Genomic DNA, 21,458 nt, shown 5'->3' with positions numbered 1-21,458 from the left:
ATTTCTTCACCACCAAAATCAGGCTAATTCAGGATTCTTTCCCGTCGAGAGCGTTAGATGATTTATCTACGATGCCGACGGAGACAGTCTTCCTGTCTCCTCCTGGCCCAGCTTTGCTAGACTTTCCTCCCCTTCCGGTTGCCGCATCCTTAGCCTTGATGAGGAACCTTAAATCAGGCTCACCATTAGATCCGTGTCCAGCAAAATTCTTAGCGAAAATGGCAGATGTCATTAATCCCATAGCTAATCCTATCCTCAATTTATCCCTGAGTCAGGGTTTTCTGCCCCAGGCCTGGAAGCAAGCCATGGTCATCCCCCTGATCAAGAAGCCCAATCTTGATCCAGAGGCGCCTTCTAATTATAGGCCAATCTCGCTCCTTCCAGCACTGACCAAGATCCTGGAGAAACACGTGCACAGCGTGCTTTCTAACTTCCTGGAGTCTAATGAGTTACTTCATGAATCCCAATCGGGCTTTCGTTCCAACTTAAGCACCGAGACGGCGCTCCTGGAAGTCTCGGAGATCGTGAAGGAGGTGCTGGACACAGGAGGCAGGGTGATGTTAGTCATGTTAGACCTGTCGGCGGCGTTTGACACCGTCCCCCACGAGGATCTCCTCACTAGACTTCATAACATCGGTCTAGGGGGGACGGTGCTCAACTGGTTTCGTTCCTTTCTGGCCAACCGCCGGCAGACGGTCTGGGTCCCACCCGGGTCCGCCGAGATGCCGCCATTGGGAGTCGGAGTGCCTCAGGGCTCTGTACTGAGCCCCACTCTATTTAACATCCTTATGACCCCTCTGGCGACACTGGCGGAGTCCTACGGGGCCCGGATCGTCTCTTATGCTGACGACACCCAGCTTCTATTCACCTGTCGTAAGAGCGAAGAGTTCGATGGAGAAAGGATCTGTGAGTGCCTTGGGGCTGTCTTTAGCTGGTTTTCACACAACAGCCTCAAATGCAACTCGGACAAATCCAAAATACTATTCTTCGGATGCCCATCAGAACCAGATTGGCAGGGATGGTGGCCTGCTGACATGTTCCCTCCCACTCAGTCCTCTAAGTGGGCTAAGAACCTGGGGGTTAAAATTGACAACGAGCTCTCGCTCAAATCCCAGGTTTCCACTCTTACGGGAACATGCTTTGGGATACTCAGAATGTTGCGCAAGTTCTTTCCCCTTCTCTCGGAGGAACATCGGAGGATCACTGTTCAGGCACTCATAGGGTCCAGATTGGACTATGCAAATGTCCTATATCTGGGTCTGCCTGAATACCTCCTCCAGCGTTTGCAGGTTACTCAGAACGCTGCTGCTCGTGCAATTTTTGGCCTGCACCGCCGCACCAGTGCCTCCAATCTCCTCGTATCCCTTCACTGGCTTCCGGTGCGGAAGAGGATACTTTTCAAGGCCATGACTCTCGCCCATAAGGCCTTGCATGGCAATGGTGCCAAATATCTTCAGAGGAGGCTGGACTTCTATCGACCTGTACGATCCCTCAGGTCAGAAGCTTTGGCTTTGGCTCGGGTGCCACGCATCAAAAGGGCTCGGCTAGGCGGCCGGTCCTTTAGCTTTCTTGCTCCGCAGCTATGGAATTCCTTACCGGTGTCCTTGCGAAACACCGCTAACCTGCTTGCCTTCAGAAAAGACTTAAAAACCTGGCTGTTCACTGGATAATCTGCCCCCTCTTTAGGCCCCTGCTCTTTTTACTATTATGTTTTCCAGCTCTTTCTTTGGTCTGGAGCACAAAAGCGCCGGGACACTCCTTTGGAGTAGCCGTTGCGCTATAAAAGTCCCATTTAACATAACATAACATAACATAACATAACATAACATAACATAACATAAAGTTTGCAATATACACTGAATCACTGAGCAGAGCGAGAAGGAAGAAATGTAACATTGCTACATCTGAAAATCTCCGCTCAGGAAAAGTCACGAGACGAAAACTACGGAACAGGAACCAAGAAACTATTAAAGTATCCGATTTGTTCAACTTCCTTCGGCAGCCGAACCACAGTTCATTGTTCATTTCTAAAACTCCTTTGTTTCCCAAGGCTACCCTGGATGTTCCATTTCTTTTGGAGATCCTCCAAAACTGCTGCTGTCCTCATGGAAAGTTTTCATACAAGGACCATGGTCAGTCAACTTCAAGACCATTTCCAGCAGGGGTCTCCCTCGTCACGTCTTTCATTTTACAAATCACGGGCAGGCTTCAAAATTCAGCCATCTTTACACAGGCCTTCATAGGCCACAATAGACCATCTTAATTAAAGAGACAAAATAAACGTTACTACAGCATAGTGATTAAACAGTGTTAACCCCACTAATATCCTTATGTGTATGTATTTATCTAGCTTTTGCAACATAAAAAAGCATTAATTCAGACAGCGTTTTGTGCTCAAAATAAACAGCACACAGCAACGTTTAAACATGAAAACTTGCACATTCTTTTTTAGAAACAGAAACAGCACACACATGCTAACCCTCATGTAACTTTCTCTTATGTTAAGACAAACGGATTGATTAATAAAAACACACTTGCACAAGACAAATAATTAATTGTTATTTATTAATAATTAATAAAACGCATAGACATACTAGAGCTTAAAAAGCCCCTGAATTTTCTAAATGAAAACTCTGCTCCAGCAGTAGCCATTGGAGGTTTCTGAGGTGGGAGGTGATGTGTGACTACTTGGGAAGGTCCAGGATCAGTCTGGCCGCCACGTTCTGTATGGTCTGGAGTCTCCTGATGAGCTGGGTGGAGATGGCGACATAGGGAGCGTTGCCGTCGTCGAGGCAGCTACTGACGAGAGCCTGAATGAAGGTCTTTCTGCTGTTGATAGGGATCCACTTGAAGATTCTGCGGATCATGCAGAAGCAGGAGGAGGTGACTGCCTTGAACTGTCATCTCATGGTCAGTTGACTGTTGAGGATGATCCCTAGATTGCGTTCATGGTCTGTTATTGTGGGAGTTAGTTCGAATTCAGCTGGCCACGAACTGTAGTACCAGTTGGAGATTTTGTTCCCGAAGATAAATACTTCTGTCTTGTTGCAGTTCAGGCTAAGGCAGTTCTCTATCACTCAGTTAGCTACATTGGTCATGGCGCTGGAGAAGTTGGTTTTGGCTTTGGTGGGGTCCTCAGTGAGCGAGAGGATAAGTTGAGTGTTGTCCACATAGTAGACTGTGTTTAGGCTGTGGGATCTGATGATGTCTGCGAGGGGGGTCATGTAGATGTTAAATAAGGTGAGGCAGAGTGATGATCCTTTGGGTATGCCACATATGATGTCCTTCGGTGTGGAGGTGAAGAGAGGTTGCACAATGCTCTCTGTGGGCCTGTAAGGAAGGAGGCGATCCACTTAACGGGGTCTTGCTGTATTCCTATGTTGTAGAGTCTGTTGACGAGGGTGTTGTGAGAGACGGTGTCAAATGCCGCGGATTGGTTGAGGAGAGTCAGGGCCGCAGTCAAGAAGAGTTCTGATGTCATCGGTGGCAGCAATTAGCACAGTCTCAGTGTTGTGGTTGGCGTGGAATCCTGACTGTGAAATGTCCAATAGATAGTTTTATTCCAGGAATGCAGTGAGCTATTGGTTGGTGGCTTTCTCAAGAACTTTGGCCAGGTAGGTGAGCAGGGAGATAAGTAGTTAATTTTTTAGAACGCTGGGGTCGGCGGACTTCTGCGTGTTTCAATCTGTCCAGGAAGGTTCCTGTGTTGATGGAGGTGTTGAGGATACTGCTGAGTTCCATGCTGATTGGGTTGGTTCCGAGGCTGAAGAGGTGGGAGGGACAGTGATCGGTGGGCGCCCCGAAGTGTAAGGAAGACATGAAGGCTGTGGTGGACTGGGTGGTGAGCGGCAACCAGGCGGTGATAGTTTGGCTGGTGTTCGCTGGTGGGTCATGGTTGTTGAGGTTGAGGGGTCTAAGTTGTTGTAGATAGCTGCAATCTTGCTGTGGAAGTAGTCTGAGAGGGTGTCACAGAGTTCTTGGGAGGGGTGAATGGTGTTCTCTGTGGCTGTCGGGTTGAATAATTCCATTACTATTTTGAAGAGTTCCTTGGAGTGGTTGGCCGCTGTGTTGATACGGCCGGTAATGGCTGCTTTCTTACCTTCCTTGATGTGCTGATGATAGATGCGGAGGGCAGTTTTGTGGGTGGCTCTGTCGGCAGGGTTCTTTGTGGCGCGCCTTCGCTTTTCTAGTTGGTAGCAGTTGCACTTGGTGATCTTGAGCTCTGGTGTGTACCAGCTGGCTTGTTTTGCGGTTTTGTTGGCTTTTGCAGGTTTCAGGCGGGCCACTCTGTCTGCACAATCAGTAATACAGGCAGAGAAGTTCTGGATGTCCTGGTCAAGGTTTTCTGAGGCTTCTGGTTTGGTGGTGGTGAGGTCTTGTATCCACTGAGCTTCAGTGACCTTGCTTCAGCTGCTGTGGGATGCAGTGTGATGCTTAGTGATGGTGTGATGGGCATCGGAGATGCTGAAGTGTATGATGGCCTGGTCAGTCCAGGTGATTTCTGTGATGTGGCTGAATTTTATTTTGTCGCTGGAAGCGAAAATGGGGTCAAGTGAGTGTCCAGCCTTGTGTGTGGGTTCGGTGACCAGTTGGGTGAGGCCAATGTTGTTCAGGTTCTCCAGGAGGGCGATTGAGTTCTTGTTGTTGTGGTCGTCGATGTGGAAGTTTAGGTCGCCGAGTGATAAGTAGTGGTGAGAGTCGATGGCCAGGGGGGTGATGAGGTTAGAGATGGATTTGCAAAACACTGGTTGGGGTCCCGGGGCTCTGTAGGCAAGGGGTGCCTCTTATCGTGGTCTTTGTATCTGTCTGTAGTAGGAAGTTAATGTGTTCCATGAGGGGCATGGGGTCATCGTCGGTGATGGTGCAAATGATGGTATCCTTGAAGATGATGGCGATACCTCCTGTTTGTTGGCGCAGTCTCAGTGAACCATCTTGTAGCTGTCGGGTGGTGATTGCGATGTCGGGGTTCGCAGTGGGGTTGAGCCACATTGCTGTGATGAAGGTGACTTCAGTGGAGAGATTGGTGATGGTGCAGTGCTGGGTTGTTCATGGTCTTCTGGGTGGGAGTGGCGTGGGGTCCTTCGTAGTTTGTGTTGTACGAATAACAGCAGTGTCGGCAGATGAAGGATCCTTTGGTTGAACGCGGTGCAGAAGTGAAGCAGCTGTTGCTTCCATGTCCAGGGTCCATTGGTCATGTGTTCTTTGTTTTTCCATGATACACTGCTCCTCGTCAGCAATGGATTAACTCTCTTTGTAGGCTAATGGGGACCAGTGGCGGCCGGCATGACTCGTAGAGGAGGGTGTGGAGGGGCAGGGGGGTCGCACAGGGGGTTAATTTTGATTTTAAACAAAAAAAATAATAACTTACCTTAGCCGGCCCGATCCGATCCCGCGTCATCTCTGCTTCTCTGCTCCTTGCAGGAAGCAGGCAGACTCCCTAAGCCAATCACAACGCTGCACTGCGAGAAAGCAGTGGGGCGACACTCCTCTGCCCACATGGAAGAGCTGTCCCTGATGGGGAACCGCAATAGTTGGACTGCATTAAGGATACTTCGATCAGGCTCAAATCCTACTTATGCATATGCCATAGTAAAGTTTTTGGGGTGGACATGGTCTATCAGAGCCAGGTCTGCATGAGTAATTCAGACTAACTAAACACCATGTTTTTATCAAATACCACTGATTTCCAAAATTTTAGACGGTGATGAACTGTATTTTAAACTGTTTTTAATCTGGTGTGTTTTGACTCCAAAGCTATGTATCATGTCCTAGAGTACTGCCCTTGTCTTTTTGTTGGGTTTTATTATCTATACAATTTGCTTTGTATTTATCATGGGGACCATGAGCCCGATTGTTTTATAATGTTCATGCAGGCGCTTTCTCTTATGTTGCGATGCTTCGGCTCTCATACCAGACTGTATTTTTTTAAACTCTGATGTCTATACATTTCATGTTTTATTCTTTTATAACTAAACTGTTGAATAAATCTTATTAAAATGAAAACGAGTACATATGTTTGCAGAAAAAAAGGAAAACATGACCGTTCACAAAAATAATTACATAAAAAGACCATATAAACAAAAGCTGAAAGTAACCCAGCAGCCCTGGCACTGAGTTGGACTTCTTTTGTAGCTGGACATGCACATGTGCACAAACCAAATACAGTAACTCACAGTGACGCCAGACAATTGCTTAAGTGGCTGATCTATTAATAATGCTCTTTGCTGTGGGTACGGGGGCAAAATGGGAATAGTCACTCTACGGATCAATGGATAAAGATGGCTGATTGAAATGAAAGCCCCTATGTCGGTGTTGGGTTAGCAATTAAATTCAGTCTAGCTCTGTCAGATGGACCAGCATGAGGGCTATTTTTTTGTTTGTCCCGTAGGCCTTGAGTGAACCAAAAAAACGTACTGGCAAGCCTGCCCGAAATCCCAGGCAGCACTGTTATGAGTATACTCGTGAATGTATTTATTTAATGGATATTTTAGAAAACACGAGGCTGGCGAGGCAGCTAAAGCTGCCTGAAAGTCAGTTCCAAAAACCATGTTGGTTCCTTGGAAGCATCAGGATTTCTTGACACATCTTGAAAGTACTGGCATTTTGAGTACCCTGTCAAAACCCATGGAGAGTGCGCTTTAAAACACATTATTTGCTCGCTTTTTCAACATTTTCTCTGGGAAGATCCACCCCCGAACCCTGGCCACGACAACCAAACCCTGCTAAAAAAGAATCCGGCTCACTCTCTTCACTTCTTGGAATTCTGGTCAAAGTACCGTTACTTCCTTCTCGTTTCATAGACTCTAGCCTCCACTGGAACGCAGAAATTGTGGATAACAGAAACGACAGTATACGAGCACAGCTGTGACAATGAAATGGAGAGCATTCGACAATCTTAAAATGTTTATACTTTAAATTGCATAAGTGGATAACCCCTCCTCCCTTCAGGCCCACCCATAATTCTTCTAAATAAATTGTATATTCAAACTCGCTCCCAGCCAAAAATCTGGTGAACTTGCTCCCCATGATACCGCCTTCACCTAATTCCCGAGTACATTGGGCACCTTTACAATCCGGTCCTCACACTCACATTCCGTGACTCTCTCCTTCTGGTCGGAGTGCCTTGTTTTGCTTTTTACGGCCCCGCCCACTAACTCCGCCCAATACATGATTTTTCGCCATGCCTTCCTTCAATATTGTACCTTGTAATTCCGCCCACTGCACCACCTACTTAACTTTAGGGCAGTCTCTAGAGGCCCCGCCCTCTGTTGTGTTAACCATCACTGTTCTGACATTATGTTCCACCTCCACCGACCACGCCCACCATGTTTAATAGCCTACGCTAAATTCTCAGGCCCCGCCTCCTGTCCCCTCAAACCCCGCCTCCGATGCGTGCCTGTGACGTCTCCCTCATTTGGCGCCCCGGAGGTCCCGCCCCCCTAGTTTGCGCACATGCGTGTTGGTGTCCATCCGGGTCCCGGCGTGTGGTGTCGCTGTTCGGTAGGCGGGAAATGGCGACCAAGCTGTAGCCGCTAAAGGAGGACTAGAGGAGCGACAGGGGCAGAGGGCGCCAAGAGCAGCGCCAGGTACGGGGCCCAGACGAGGTGGTCTGGGAGACTTGGGTGGTTCTTAAAAAGGGCAAGACACTATAAGGAGAGACAGAGACCAGGTGAGGGCCCTTGTTAGGGACGGACACCCATACATAGATGAGGGGATACAGTAAATAGGAAGATATCTGTGGATGGCGGCCAGTGGTTCGGCGTACAGATTTACTAAACGAGGGCCTTGGAAATGGGAACAAATGGGTTCTTAAAAGGGGGCGGGGACAGGGAAGTAGCTCACCGTCTCCCTGCACCTAGCGGAATAGAAAGATGTACTTAATGTCCAGGTGGGAGAATCTGAGGGGGTGTGGATAACCTGACCAAGAGAGCCTAGTGGTAGGGTAGGCAGGTGGCTTGTCTGAACGCTGCACATGGGAGACAGACACCTTGTGAGCCCAGCATAGGGACAGGAGAGGTGCAGCTCTGTCAGGGTTATAGTTACTGTGTATTACGTTTTCACTCTTGCGTGTGTTTTGAACACAGTAGCCCATGTTTAAATATCCTAATCTGCAAGTGCATGCTATTTCGTTTAGTTTGCAGTCTAGTGTTTACATGGTGCTCAGTTGGCAAAACGTGACATTAATCGTCACTTGGGATACATTTATTGCAGTTTTATGGACACGAGATGAGTCAGAATGGTGGATTGCCTGCGAGCACATATAATAATGTCTAGTTGGCTATTGTAGTTGACTGGACGTGTGCAAAGCACCTGTGTGTAGTTGTGTACATGCATTGTTGCAATCTTGCTTACTGTAACGCGTTCGTATTGAGTTGAACGGCATGTGAGATCTTAGTTTTGAACTTTCTTATGCAAGTAACTTATAGTCTTATTATTAATGTACTGACCCAGCAATTCATTGACCAACTGCACTATTTGTTAAAAAGCTGCAGCAATGTGCTTTTGACAACAGTCGAACCAGACCTAGTGCTGTTTTGTTTCTACATCACCCAAAAGGTCCAGTTGTCAGTGAAGTTTGTAGTATTCTGCCTTCTCCACGGGTTTCTGTGCGGTAGAAGTTCAATGAGCTGCTTGGATGCCATAAACTCGTTAAACTACGGTGAAAGCTTGTGTAGTATTATTGTGATAGGTAATCCGGTGAATGGCACCCCGATATGCTGTTAGGGACAACTTTATACAAGTGCACTGAGAAGTCTGATTTGTCCTTGCTGGTTAATTGTTTCATTCAACAGGATATATTGTTCTTTGAGGGTAACTTCTGCAATTCATCCAGAGACCGTTATGTTTGGAGCGAATGGCATACCACTATTGTTTTGTCCTACAAATCCTTTTTATTTCCGCCCTCCTGTGAGGCTTGTTCTTTATTTTTCATACCTTTTTCCTTCAAGACACAGAGAGCAAATAAAGTCAAGCCAGAATACTGTTTTTAATCATAGTCTTGTAGCATTCCTTTTTTTCGTGTGAAGTTCTCCGGTGGCTTGGAATTATGCTCTTGATTTGTGTGATCCTCATTGTACCACTTTGCTTGTCTCATGTCACTGTCTATTGTTGATTTTATGTTGTAGTATACTTCGGTCTGATTGGTTTATGTTAAAACAAGAGTTACTTTTTAGATCTATTCCTGCTTGGGTCAGTATCACACAATCTTCTACACTTTTCTGGCGTCTTTTCATGTATCAAATATGCTTTTATTTGATAGGGGGGATTCCCCCTACAACTTTTAATGACCTTGTTTTCACAGAATGGAGACGCAGATTTGAAATATTGCTGCAATGACAGCCGTCTATTCATAAGTTAAGTGGTACTCGAATATATGTGTAGATTGGTTACTTGTAGTCTTCTATTTCAAAGATTTCTAATGCTGGCTGGTGTGTTATCCTCTACACAGGGTAACACAAATATCCATGAAAGAAGTTTGGAAGCATATGTTTCAAAATGAAGTTTTGTGTTTAGATTATTCAAACTTGCATGAGGAAATCAGTTTGACTTGTGAACTGTGGTCCCAGTTTTGGTAACCCCAATTGGGAGCAAACATTGTTGTCAGTCCTATGGCTGCGGGTCTAGAGAATTATTAGAACTGCCTAAATTAAGCAATGCAGCTACAGTCGAGTTACTTTTGCTGTAGGTCTTTTTCTTTGGAATCCACTGAAAATCTTGAACAAAGCTCTCACATAAATCATTTGGCAGTACAATGATCATTGTTGCTGCTGTTTTTCATTTTTCTGTGTCTTGGGTTTGACATCGTCCCACTTGAGAATGCATGGATGGTAACCAGACCTTTTAATACGTTAAAGGAAAGCATTCCCAAATAGCGGGTTGTCGTTGTGTTGGCCAAGTTAATTTTGCTCGAGGTGTTAAGTCTTATTACTTTGTTGTTTCCAATTGCTTTGGTTTTATAATGATGTGCTTTCCGTTCTGTAATAATTAACATAAGTTCTGTGATTATAAGTGACATGCTTCTTGTGATCTTTTGTTATAACAATTGTCACACGCCTGCTTCTTATGGAGAATGATTGGTAGTCCCATACAATTTTGGAAAGTGGAATGGGTAAAACAGTGTCGTCTGTGACAGCATTTAGGTGTGCGGCCGTCTGTGCTTCACTCTGGTCTTAGTGGTCAAGGATTCGAACAATTTTATGTTCGCCCAGAGGCGGGAGGGGCATTCCATTTTCTACCAATGTTTGTGCTGTGTGCTGGTGTGTCAAAGGGAAGAAATAGGAAATATGCAGTCTTTAGAATTCATCTGTTGCTGCATGGAGATGCATGGTTGACGCCCATCCTACCGCATCACCTCTGTCACCCAGGCAGAGGACAGGTATAGCTCAACTCATCTGTGTAGTTGTCATACCATTTGGATGAGGAATCACTACTATTTCCTCCCCATTCATGGTTGGATATGGAGGAAGTTGTGGCGCTTGGTAAAAGATTATGTGATATTACTTGTTGCTGGGGACATTACAAGTGACTTGTTCCTAATTTTTTTTCCTTCACATTTTGTTTATTCAATTTTTCAAGTAAAATGTAAAGTACAGCATGGCAGCATATCTCCACATGTCAACAATTACAATGGCATTAAGATGTGGGTGGGGCATCAAGTCCTAACAATTGAGAAATTTCAACGTACATCACCTTATCCAGAGGTAAGGGAAACAAGACTTCATCTCCCACCCACCACACATATATCATAGGTCTTGGTGGAGAGGCGCGAGCTGAGGAGAACCAAGAGGTCACACTCCCCTGACTTGTTCATTATTTGTTATTTAAACAGTATGCTTTTCTCGATGGCCAAGAGGTTGACTACCAAAGTGCAATCCCAATGATTAGCAGTTTATCCTTGTGGTAGCACTCGTGCTATAGTTCACGGCAGACTTCCAATTTCTGCCATCTTTAACAATCTGTAGTAGATTGGCAGATGTCCCCATTACTTTTGTGAATATAATACAGTTTTGGGTAGCATTTGCACAGATATTTTCCATTTCATGACTGTTAATTTAACTGCCTGGGGGAAGGTGTCCCTCCCAATATCTTATTTTGCACAAATTGTGCAGATGTGACTTTGCATTTGGAATTTCATTGTTCTCAATAGCTTAAGACCTGAGAGTTTTGTGTTTATTGGATCTAGTGGAACTGCTGTATTATACCACGAAAACTTAACATACGTTGCACCGCCTGTAAGTGTGTGATGGTAATGATAGAAATGTAAATTTTTTAATAAGTTTTTACAAAATTAAACCGCTGCTGTTTGAAAGGAGTTCCGGTTCTAAGACATAAATATGGACGCAAACATGGTCTTTCAACCCTTCCATAATGGAAATCTGGAGAACGTAAATCAAGATCTTGTAATCTTCAAGTTAATCAGATAGCGATTGCCCAGCATGGATGTACTTGCACGATCCATCAGAATAAATGCTGCCTCCTATTAGAGGAATTATAATTTTAACTGTTTTGTGTATAATCATTTAGCTGGGTTGACACTATTGCTAAATCTAGTTTCTTATTCCTAGTAGAAAGTCAGCTTAGTGGCTGTCTAGTTATTGACTCTGATCTACGTGTGTAGATGTACATAGTACCTCTGTTTTTAGAGTTAATGATGTCTTGTCTTTTGTTACTCAAAGGAATATTTGGTTTGTACAGAGGAGCTAATTAATTATGTTGGTGACTTCTACTTTATAACAAATGGATAATTCATATAATATGAGCGGTCTCTACATATTAAGTCCTTGAGCTTCCTGGTGAAACAGCTACAAATATTAGTTTTATCCAGAGCTGGAGCTGTTTGCTTTTCTCAAGATAGCTTCACACCAAGGATCTAGGAAGAGTGGCATATGGTTGGGTAGAAAGTTATTTTCAGTTGTTGCAAGAGGCCACAAACAGTATTGCAACCCGTTTTTATCAAAACTTACATTTACAAACCTAAAACCGGCACAGTGCTTACATAGGAAGTATTATATCTTTAAAATTAAATTAGAGAAGGGCATTCTAAACGTAGTGCATTTCTTAACCCAAACATCCCTTATTTCGTGGAGAGGTCACATCGAAGTTGTGCTTCTTTAATGTTACCTTAATTGGATGATGTGACTTTAATCTTGCTAGAGACCTACTTTAACAAAGCCGGAACCAGTAATTCGAAATTTAACACTAGACTGTATAGATACTAAATGCAGTTTAATTCAAGTCACTTTAAAAAACACAACCATGTCTGAAAGTGTGGTAAATAAATATCTTTCTGCTAATGTCTATTAATTTCAGAAAAACGGTCAGAAGAGCTCAAATCCAGCTTCTTGTTTTTATTGTTTAAACAGTAGTTGTAATTCTATTCCGTGACCTGCCATTTACACTGCAGGCTCTGACAACAGATATTGTGATGTAACAACTCCACTTATGATTTCATTTTCTTGTTACAATGACTAGTGATGTCACAACTAAATTGATACGGTTAGATATTGGTTTTTATACATATATTACAGGCTCTCTGACATGAGCATGTTCAGTTCAGTTATTATGTTCAGCAGTTGTGCACTGGAACAGACAAAGCTAATAATGTCAAACTTCATTATGAAGGATGGTAAAAATTTGAATCTAAAGTAACTAATTCAGATCAGTAAATTGCTGAGATTAGAACACTTAGTTGTATCTTCTCGGGCCAATGCTTATTTTTTACATCGGGACTGCATGGTATGAATATAATACCTGACGTAAAAGGGCTGCCCACCAAGTAAATGGTAAAATGCTAAAATAGTGTTTAATCTTAATAGATTTGATAGCTTATTTAAGGATTTAAACAGATTAAAACGGAGTTCATGCCAAAAAGGCGTGGTCCTGTGTTCCACAAAATACTAAAGCAATTTAGTCGTCACTCTCAAAGCTTAGAGGTTCAAGATGCTATTAAGTGATACATTTTTATCCACTTTTGACCTGCATAGTTGACATAGATTCTTAGTTTTTTTTTTTCTTAATGCTACTTTTTAAGTTCTTAATTCTCTTTTCATCTGTTAACCATCGTAAATCTGGCCAAGCTTCAGGACTGTAATACATTTTGCTGACTTTTTATAAATCCCTTTTTGCACAATCCTTTCTTTAACTATTGTAACGTTTCTTTCATTATAAGGATAATATTGCAGATTCTAGATTTTTTTCAGAATCTATAATTGGTGAAATCAAAAAAGCCTGATGTTTGTTAAAAACAACCCCATCTAAGTGGCACATAATTGTAAAAATATTAACATTAAATCTTTCAGTGGTGATGTGAACAATTAACTATACTGGTTTATCTTCATTTTTGAAAGGAAGATTATTTTATGGGCTCATTTGTGGTGTTTCATTATTAGCAAACAAAATATTTCTCGAGTGGAACTGTTAACACAATGCATAAAGTGTTTGGCAATCTCTTGGAAATTTATGGTCAAAACTATTAATTATTACACTTGGGTGTAATTTGTGTACTTCTGATCAACTCCTTGAGTCAACCATGGCATTGATGGTCGGTATTCATATTCTGGTTTAGGGATATTCTACAGGGTTTGTGTGTGTATATATTTTGTTTTAAGTGGCTTGCTTATCATGTGGTAAAGGATTAAGAAGTAGCTGATGAAGCAACCCTGGAACAAGGCACTAAACACCAAAACCCAGATGTCTCAGAAGCAGGACAGTGCCCTTGATTCAGGTTAAGGCCCTTGAGAAGCAACACAAATATATACCGGAGTGAAAGACATATCTACTTGCCACCCACAGTGCCACAGGAGTAACTGTTTGAATTTGGAGCACTTTACTATTATTGATTTTCTCTCTCATTCATTTGTTTCTTTATTATCTTTTTTGTCTGATGTTCTTTTAAGTGTTTTGAAGTGCTTGGCTTGTGAACTACATTGGGAGGTAGGTGACAGACCTCTCCATGTTTTCTTGAACACAGTTCTACTGTAATATGGTTGTGTTGCAGGGAGTGGCGGGATGGTTTGGTAGAGAGTGCAGTTCTTATCGTTACGTTGATTGTGATTGTTTTGGGAGGACACAGGCACACCGTTGCACAGGTTCCTCATGTCACTACTATACTAGTGGGCTATTTTATCAGAGTCCCTTATGGCATCGACTAGAGCCCCAGAATACAAAGGCCTCTACGTCCTGACGTGGAATGTCAGTGGCCAGGGAAATAAGATGAAACATGGGCTGGTGGAACAATACATTAAACGTATGCAACCGGGCGTAATTATGTTACAGGAAACACATTTGCAGGGAATGTCGATTCTTATAGCTTTACTGTACAAAGAACCATGATTTTATTAAAGACAAGGAGGCTAGGATTATGCATACAACTTTTATTTCCCACTTCTGAGCAGCATCTTTAAAAGTTCCATAAGTAGAACGCAACTACATTGTAAAGCAAACAGAACTTGTCAGTGGGTATAAAGGCCTCAACTCCTATGATCTTCCTCTTTTGTTAGTCTTCTCCAAGCTATCCATGTCTCTTTACTGTATGTTTTTTTTCACTGATCTACAGAAAGATATATATAACATAAGCATAAAGATCCTTTTTTTTTAAAAACACTCAAGAGGATTATTTGTATAGGTAATTAATGTATAAGATATAAGTGAAAATGGGGACAACACTCGCACCTACCTGGGCAGTACGTGGACCTGCTGGACGGCGTTTGGATCGCCATTGCCTTTGCCTCTGACCTCACGCCTCGCGGAACCCGCTCCGCGGGTCCTGCTTCGCCAAGGGGCGCCTGGAACTTGGGAGCTGCCGTTGTTGGGACAGACCAGGGCTAAGGGCTGTGAGGGCTGCGAGCAGGAGGGGCTGGACTCAGTTTCCCAAGAGTCACAGCTCAGCTCCGCCCGCAACACCTGGGCCGCTCTCCCTCATAGCCCCGCCCTCAGCTGACCAGTGAAAGCTGCCGGATTCCTCCCTCTACGTGGGACAACACTCGCACATACCTGGGCAGTACGTGGACCTGCTGGACGGCGTTTGGATCGCCATTGCCTCTGACCTCACGCCTCACGGAACCCGCTCCGCGGGTCCCGCTTCGCCAAGGGGCGCCTGGAACTTGGGAGCTGCCGTTGTTGGGACAGACCAGGGCTAAGGGCTGTGAGGGCTGCGAGCAGGAGGGGCTGGACTCAGTTTCCCAAGAGTCACAGCTCAGCTCCGCCCGCAACACCTGGGCCGCTCTCCCTCATCGCCACGCCCTTACCCATTACCCAATTATATCCTAGGCCATAAGTAAGAGCACGAACACCGCTGCGCGGGAGCGCGCGGGAGCGTCCCGGGAGAAGCCCGGGACAAGGGCGGGACCGTCTTTGGCCGTCAGTGGCCGAAGGAGGCTGGGGTGGGCCCACTCTCTTGATCCCCCTGTGTGTTACAATTAAGGCAATGCCTTCGCCCCCACCACGGGAAACCCCCTCAAGGGATGGCGCCTCCAGCTCTGGGACTTTGGATAATTACTTTAAACCCACTAAAGGAGAAGCGGACAAGGAAAGCTCGCTTGAGAACCGCAGGGTGGAGCGCAGGCGCTCCATTGAATTTATGAAAACCAGGCCCTTGACCGATATCATTCCTTATCCCACCACTCAAGAGGAAGGCACTCCACCCAGCAGTCTGATTAAATCGACACTCGAGGACTTCCCCGTCTTACTAAGGGAAATTCCTTCTACTCCAGGGATAGCGCTTGGAAAAAACACAGAGCCAGCCCCTCTCGAGTTCTCCCATACCCCTATTAACCTGGTAACTCAAACCCCACCTACGCAATTGGTTAATAAGAGCAAGTCCAAATTAAATGTAGTGGCGGAGTTACATAGGCCCCCACCCAGTAAACGTGCTCGGAAAACAGTGGGGGGGGCGGGGGAAATCCAAAATATCACATCTTGACTTTGGCAAGAAACGCATTAACACCGCTCTATCGGGGAAGCCTACGGAGATAGTGCCTACCATTCCACCGCCCACGCCCCCAAACCCCAGTATAACGGCCACCACTAAAGAACCAGAGGTAATTTCTTCAAACTTAAACCTCCCACTCTCTGCCAAAGGGAGCATTGAATTCCTACTCCGCTCCCTTTTGCAGCCTATTACCGACAGCTTAAAAAAAGTCGAGATCAGGCTCACCCTACTAGAAACCTCTCTTACCACTTTGAACACTCTAGTAAGTAAGCAGACAAAGCTAGTGGGAACCTATTCCTTTGCTGGGGATCCTTCCAAAACAGAAGCTGCAACTAATGCCAATAAAGCCCCCCCCAGAAACCCACCGCCTGCCCCCCCTCTGCAACCCCTTATGGCCATCCAACTCCAGGCACGGCACAATAATCAAAGCAACAGACCTACCCACCCCGTGGACTTAGCCTCCCATAGCTCTCAAATAGAGTCCTCTGGAATACATCAAGATCAGGTTAACGCCCCCCCACCCACGCCCATTTGCCCAACTCCCAGACCACGAAGGCCAGACCTCCCGCCTGAAGCTAATAGATTAATGGTGGTCTTAGCTGGTGCCCCCCACTTAAGATCATGGGAAAATGAGGACTACCAATCCCTTAAGAAAAAGGTAATCAAATGGCTTAACTGGAACCGACCCTTGCCATCCCATTTTAATAACGAAATCATCATGGTGAGAAGGGTTCCATGGCTAGGGAAGACCAGGAAAACCATAGTGGGGGACTGTATTATGGTAACCTTTAAGGATCCGGGAACGGTACGACACATTTGTGGAGGAATGAACCGATCCCTTGATTCCACCATACAGACCCTCCCAGTATCTTTTTTCTTCCCCCCGATTCCCAGGCACCAGGTCCCAACACACGATGACTGGACAAGGGTGGAACACAGACGTAAACACAAAGGCTTTCGACAACGCCCGTACTTCCAACCGCCTGAAACACCTTTTTGCGATTTTAATCGCTTTAACTGCCTGAACGGTTTGGGTGGGGTCGACTGACTCACCGTCTGTAAGACGGTGCCAGGGGTCTCGGGCTCTCCCGCTGTGTCCTCCGGTTCAATTTCTGGCCCCCTGAATGATCCAGCTGCTTCAGACCATGGCAGAACCGAATCTTTTCACCAAGCCACTGATGGGGTAGTTGTTGCTGAGGGGATAACTACGGTTCCTTTCCTTGTGGGCAATGGTGCGCCAAGACCACCGGTGCCACATGCATCTTCTGCTGCCCCTACTATAGGTCCCGCATTTGAAGTGGGGCATGGACTCACCTCCTCCAACCCTCATGGTATGGCATCTGCCACCTCCGAACATTTGAAGATAATTTCCTGGAACATCGCGGGATTAGCTAACAAACTGGAAGACCCGGCTTGGGCAAAGTACATAGAAACTGGTGACATATGCATGTTCCAGGAAACCTGGGCCAGAGAGGACTATGGACATCAAGGCTATTCGTCATTTTTCATCCCAGCAAGGTGGGAAGGCAAAGGCCGCCCATCAGGGGGCCTTACGACGTGGGTTGCTGCGCACCTGGGCTGTGTGGCCACACGGCTCCCATTCAACTCTGATGACATCCTTGCGGTCTTATTAACATGGCCAAACAAAGCTAACCTCCTGCTGGTCAACATCTATTCCAGGCCGATGGGAATGGCAAAAGAATCATCGACCTTTGATGAACTCTCGAACTTCTTATCTGAACTGTCGATTGATTCATATTATGTGGTGGGTGGGGACTTTAACTCTCACTTTGAGCCACTCCCTGGCCTCCAGGAAGGGTTCTTATCAGAAGAAGAAGTTAGGTGGGCAGTACCATGGGTTGATGTGCCATCTCCGAAAGCTTGGACCCCACTGGCACTGCAAATCACTGCCCTTACGTTAAGGTTTGGACTCAGAGCGTGTAATGGGCGAATTAAATCCGATATACCAGGCAAAAATACTTACAATCGACGGGGAAGAGAGTCTCATTTGGACTATGTCCTGGTCCAATTGGCGAGATGGTCAACAATACAGGACTTCAGGGTAATAGACAGGTTGGACAGTGACCACAATGCCCTCGAGTTAGACCTTGCTCATCCAGCACCTCAGGCCCCAGTGACCCATGAGGAAGGGAATCGCCCCACGCTCCTCATAGACAACAGTAGGAGAAGAATTAGGTGGGAGCATATGGTCACAAGCAAGGATAAACTCCCACTGCTTTATGCAGAGATTACTCCCATCCTGGAAACTGTTGGGGATCTTGACAGTGTGGCAAATAAAATAGATATAAGGAGCAAACTGTTTGTTGCCCATGAGGAACTTATAAAAGTTGCGGCACCCCACTTTACTCGTAACATACGAAAGCCAAGGGAGAGGTGCCAAGGTAAAACACAATGGTATAATGTAGCCTGTAGACGGGCCAAAACAGAACTCCTTGGAGCAATTAAGGAGGGCACAGGAGGGGAACGCCTTAAGCAACGCAGGCAAGCTTACAAGAAGCTTCTTGCTCAGGCCAAAATAGAATGGGAGGAAAATCTGTGGGAAGAACTTACAAAGGCCCTAGCAATTCAAGATCAACGCCTGTTCTGGAGAATTGTGAATGGGGGATCAGGGAGTCTACACTCGGCAGTGGAGCCTAACATAGCTCCTGGAGTGTGGCAGGCCCACTTCCAGTCCCTATATAGCGCTGAGTCTGGAGAACTCCCTGCGCCAATCGAACCGGAGAGGCTGGGCCCTCAGGCGGATCCAATAACACTGAGTGAGGTCACTGCTGCTATTTCAGGCCTGGCTTCGGGGAAGGCGCCTGGACTGGATGGGCTACCGGGAGACCTGTTCAAGCAGGAGCCCACCGTCTGGGCGCCTTACCTCGCTGCTCTTTTTAACGGTATCCTCGGTGGGATGGAAATCCCTAGTACTTGGCTGGGGGCTGAGGTGGTCCCGATTTTCAAAAAGGGATCCCCCCTCCTCCCAGCCAACTACAGACCGATTAGTCTGATAGACGTAGCGCAGAAGCTGTTCGGCAGGGTTCTCCTGAATAGGCTCCAGGACTGGATAGAGGAGGTGGGCGCCCTCAGTCCCTATCAGGCAGGATTTAGGAAAGGGGTATCGACTGTGGACCAGGTTTTTAGATTGAATCTGGTCTATTGGAGGACAGTGAGGTTCGAGGGCGGTAGTTTGTACACGATTTTCGTGGACCTACGGGCCGCCTTCGACCTCGTGCCCAGGGGAAAACTTTGGATTATCTTGGCAGGGATGGGCGTACCACCAGATATTTTATTGACCTTGCAGAGGTTGCATCATAACAATTATGCCCAGGTGAGGTGTGGGAGGTCGGGGGAACTGACTGACAGATTCCCCGTTGGCAGAGGGGTAAGACAGGGCTGTGTGCTGGCGCCGACCCTGTTTTGCCTCTTTGTCAACGGGGTAATCGCCCATCTTAACGCCACCGACTACACAGATGCCCCCAAATTAAACGGCAACAGTGTGCCCGCAATAATGTTCGCGGACGACACATTGTTAATATCTAAAACACCCATGGGCATCCAAAGGATACTCGATGCCTTTGTGGCCTTCTGCCAGGATAGAGGGTTGGAAATCAACGCCACAAAAACCAAATATATGGTATTGAATCCGAGCCCCAAACAGCGCCCGAATCCCCAACTGGGAGCAGTGCGGCTGGAAAGAGTAGCCACGTTTGAATATCTTGGCGTGACGCTCAACGAAAATATGATCTGGGGGACCCATCAGAGCAGGGCTAACCTTAAATTAGTGCAAATTACCGGGGCTATATCCCGGATGATGATTGGTTCGACCTACCGCCCACTGGGGGCCTTAATTCAGATATATAAAGCCCAGGCCAGGGGGGCGATCTTGTACGGGGCTGAATTGTGGGGCCACATTCCATGTCGGAACCTGTCTTCCACGGAAAATAGGTTTATAAGACAAATAACCGCACTTCCCCCTAGCACTCCACTTCTTCCTCTGAGGCTTGATCTAGGGCTACGGCCACTTGCCGACGAGATAAGTCTAAGACCCATTGCCTTCTGGCGCAGGCTATGGAGCAGCGATGCTCTCTCCGACTATAGGGCGGAATTGGCCGAACTATTAAAGCACCCCAAGGCGCTCAGTATTCCCTGGGTCAAAAACATCCAGTCAATTTGCACCGATCTGGGGCTCCCTGAATTGTGGACCGAACCAGCGAATGTAGCACCAGGAATCTCTAAGAGATCCCTGGCGAATCTGTATCACGAACACAAAAGGGCAAGGGCCTTAGCTACCCAGACAGAGGGGTCCCTCTCTTCCATATTCCTGCAAACTAAGGATCTCTACAGATTTGAGAAGGCTTTCGATCCCATATATCCCATACTCACCAGAAAGCTATTTCTCCAGTGGAGATACAGTACATTGCCTTTTCGGTCCTTTTCAAGCACCTGGCTACAAGTCCCTTCCACCAAATACTGTCCTCTTTGCGTTGATAAAGAGGAAAATGATTTGCATGTGATCTTTTTCTGCCCAGCCTATAAGGCAGCCAGAAAGTATTGGCTGCTTCCCTTGATTAAGAATTTGGGTGGCAGGGAATATACACCTATGTACAGGATTTTAAAATCCGATGTTTCTGGCCCAACCGTTTTTGCACTTTCCAAATTCTTTACGAATGTTTGGTATACGCGTATTCGTCTTTTAAAAAATGCTGGGTAGATTTTAGAATCACTTCAATTCTTAATAATTGTTTTTATTGTCTGTGTTGATCTTAAAATCATGTATTGATGTTTTAACAAATCTGACAGAATTCATGTGATTTTTTTGTATGTGCATCTTTTATGACCAAATGGTCGAAATAAAGATTGGAAAATGAAAAAATGAAAATGTATGTTCCCACCTCCTCCATAATATTGGGAGGGTGTGGTGGGATAATGCTAGCCTCTTTGACTTTAAAGAAATTACGATTCTTTATAAGAGCAAATCTATAAGAATCAACATTTTATGGCAAGACAGGAGGCTAGTATTATGCATGGAAAAAACCAATAAGTGAGAGGGTCTGAGGGATCACACGACCAACCTAGACAAGTCCCCCTACTAATAATGTATAAACACAGAGGTCCAGGGGTATGGAACTACAAAACAACCAAAAGACTAAACAGACAAAAAAGCAATGGAGCTCAGAGAACCTGAATGCAACTAAACTAAAGCCCAGTCAAAGAGTCCTCAACAAGAGGACATAATCCCATCACCCACCGTGGTGACATGCTTCATCATATGGGATCTCCCCTGTAGTCAATTTTAAATCACTTTTTTCTACAATGCACTTTAGGTCTTCACCTGACTTAGGCCAGCTTCATTGATCTTTAGGAGATCATGCTCCACTAGCGTAGATTAAAACATCCGCGAGCTCCTCCCTTAGCTGCACACTGGGAGTAGTAGCTCCTCAGCCAAACCAGGTTTGGTTGAGAGGAGATCCCATATGATGAAGCATGCCACCATGGTGGTTGATGGGATTATGTCCTCTTGTTG

General features: G+C 45.7%; 1 protein-coding gene across 3 annotated transcripts in view; it reads left to right on the top strand.

The window, feature by feature from the left end:
• The first annotated feature begins 7,450 nt into the window (after positions 1 to 7,450).
• Positions 7,451 to 21,458, top strand: part of CTDSPL2 (CTD small phosphatase like 2) — a 471,093-nt gene continuing 457,085 nt past the window's right edge. For 2 of the 3 annotated variants that reach the window (XR_014978858.1, XM_085644683.1), the window contains exon 1: positions 7,451 to 7,586. The gene's annotated coding sequence lies outside the window, so the exon portion shown is untranslated. Of the gene's footprint in view, positions 7,670 to 21,458 lie in introns of all 3 variants that reach the window. The other variant, XM_085644684.1, reaches the window with a different exon arrangement.

This window comes from Triturus cristatus, chromosome 3_1 (genome assembly GCF_964204655.1).
Source record: "Triturus cristatus chromosome 3_1, aTriCri1.1, whole genome shotgun sequence".
Taxonomy (NCBI): domain Eukaryota; kingdom Metazoa; phylum Chordata; class Amphibia; order Caudata; family Salamandridae; genus Triturus; species Triturus cristatus.
The sequence above is the reverse complement of the archived record's forward strand: the minus strand, read 5'-3'. Positions and strand labels throughout refer to the sequence as shown.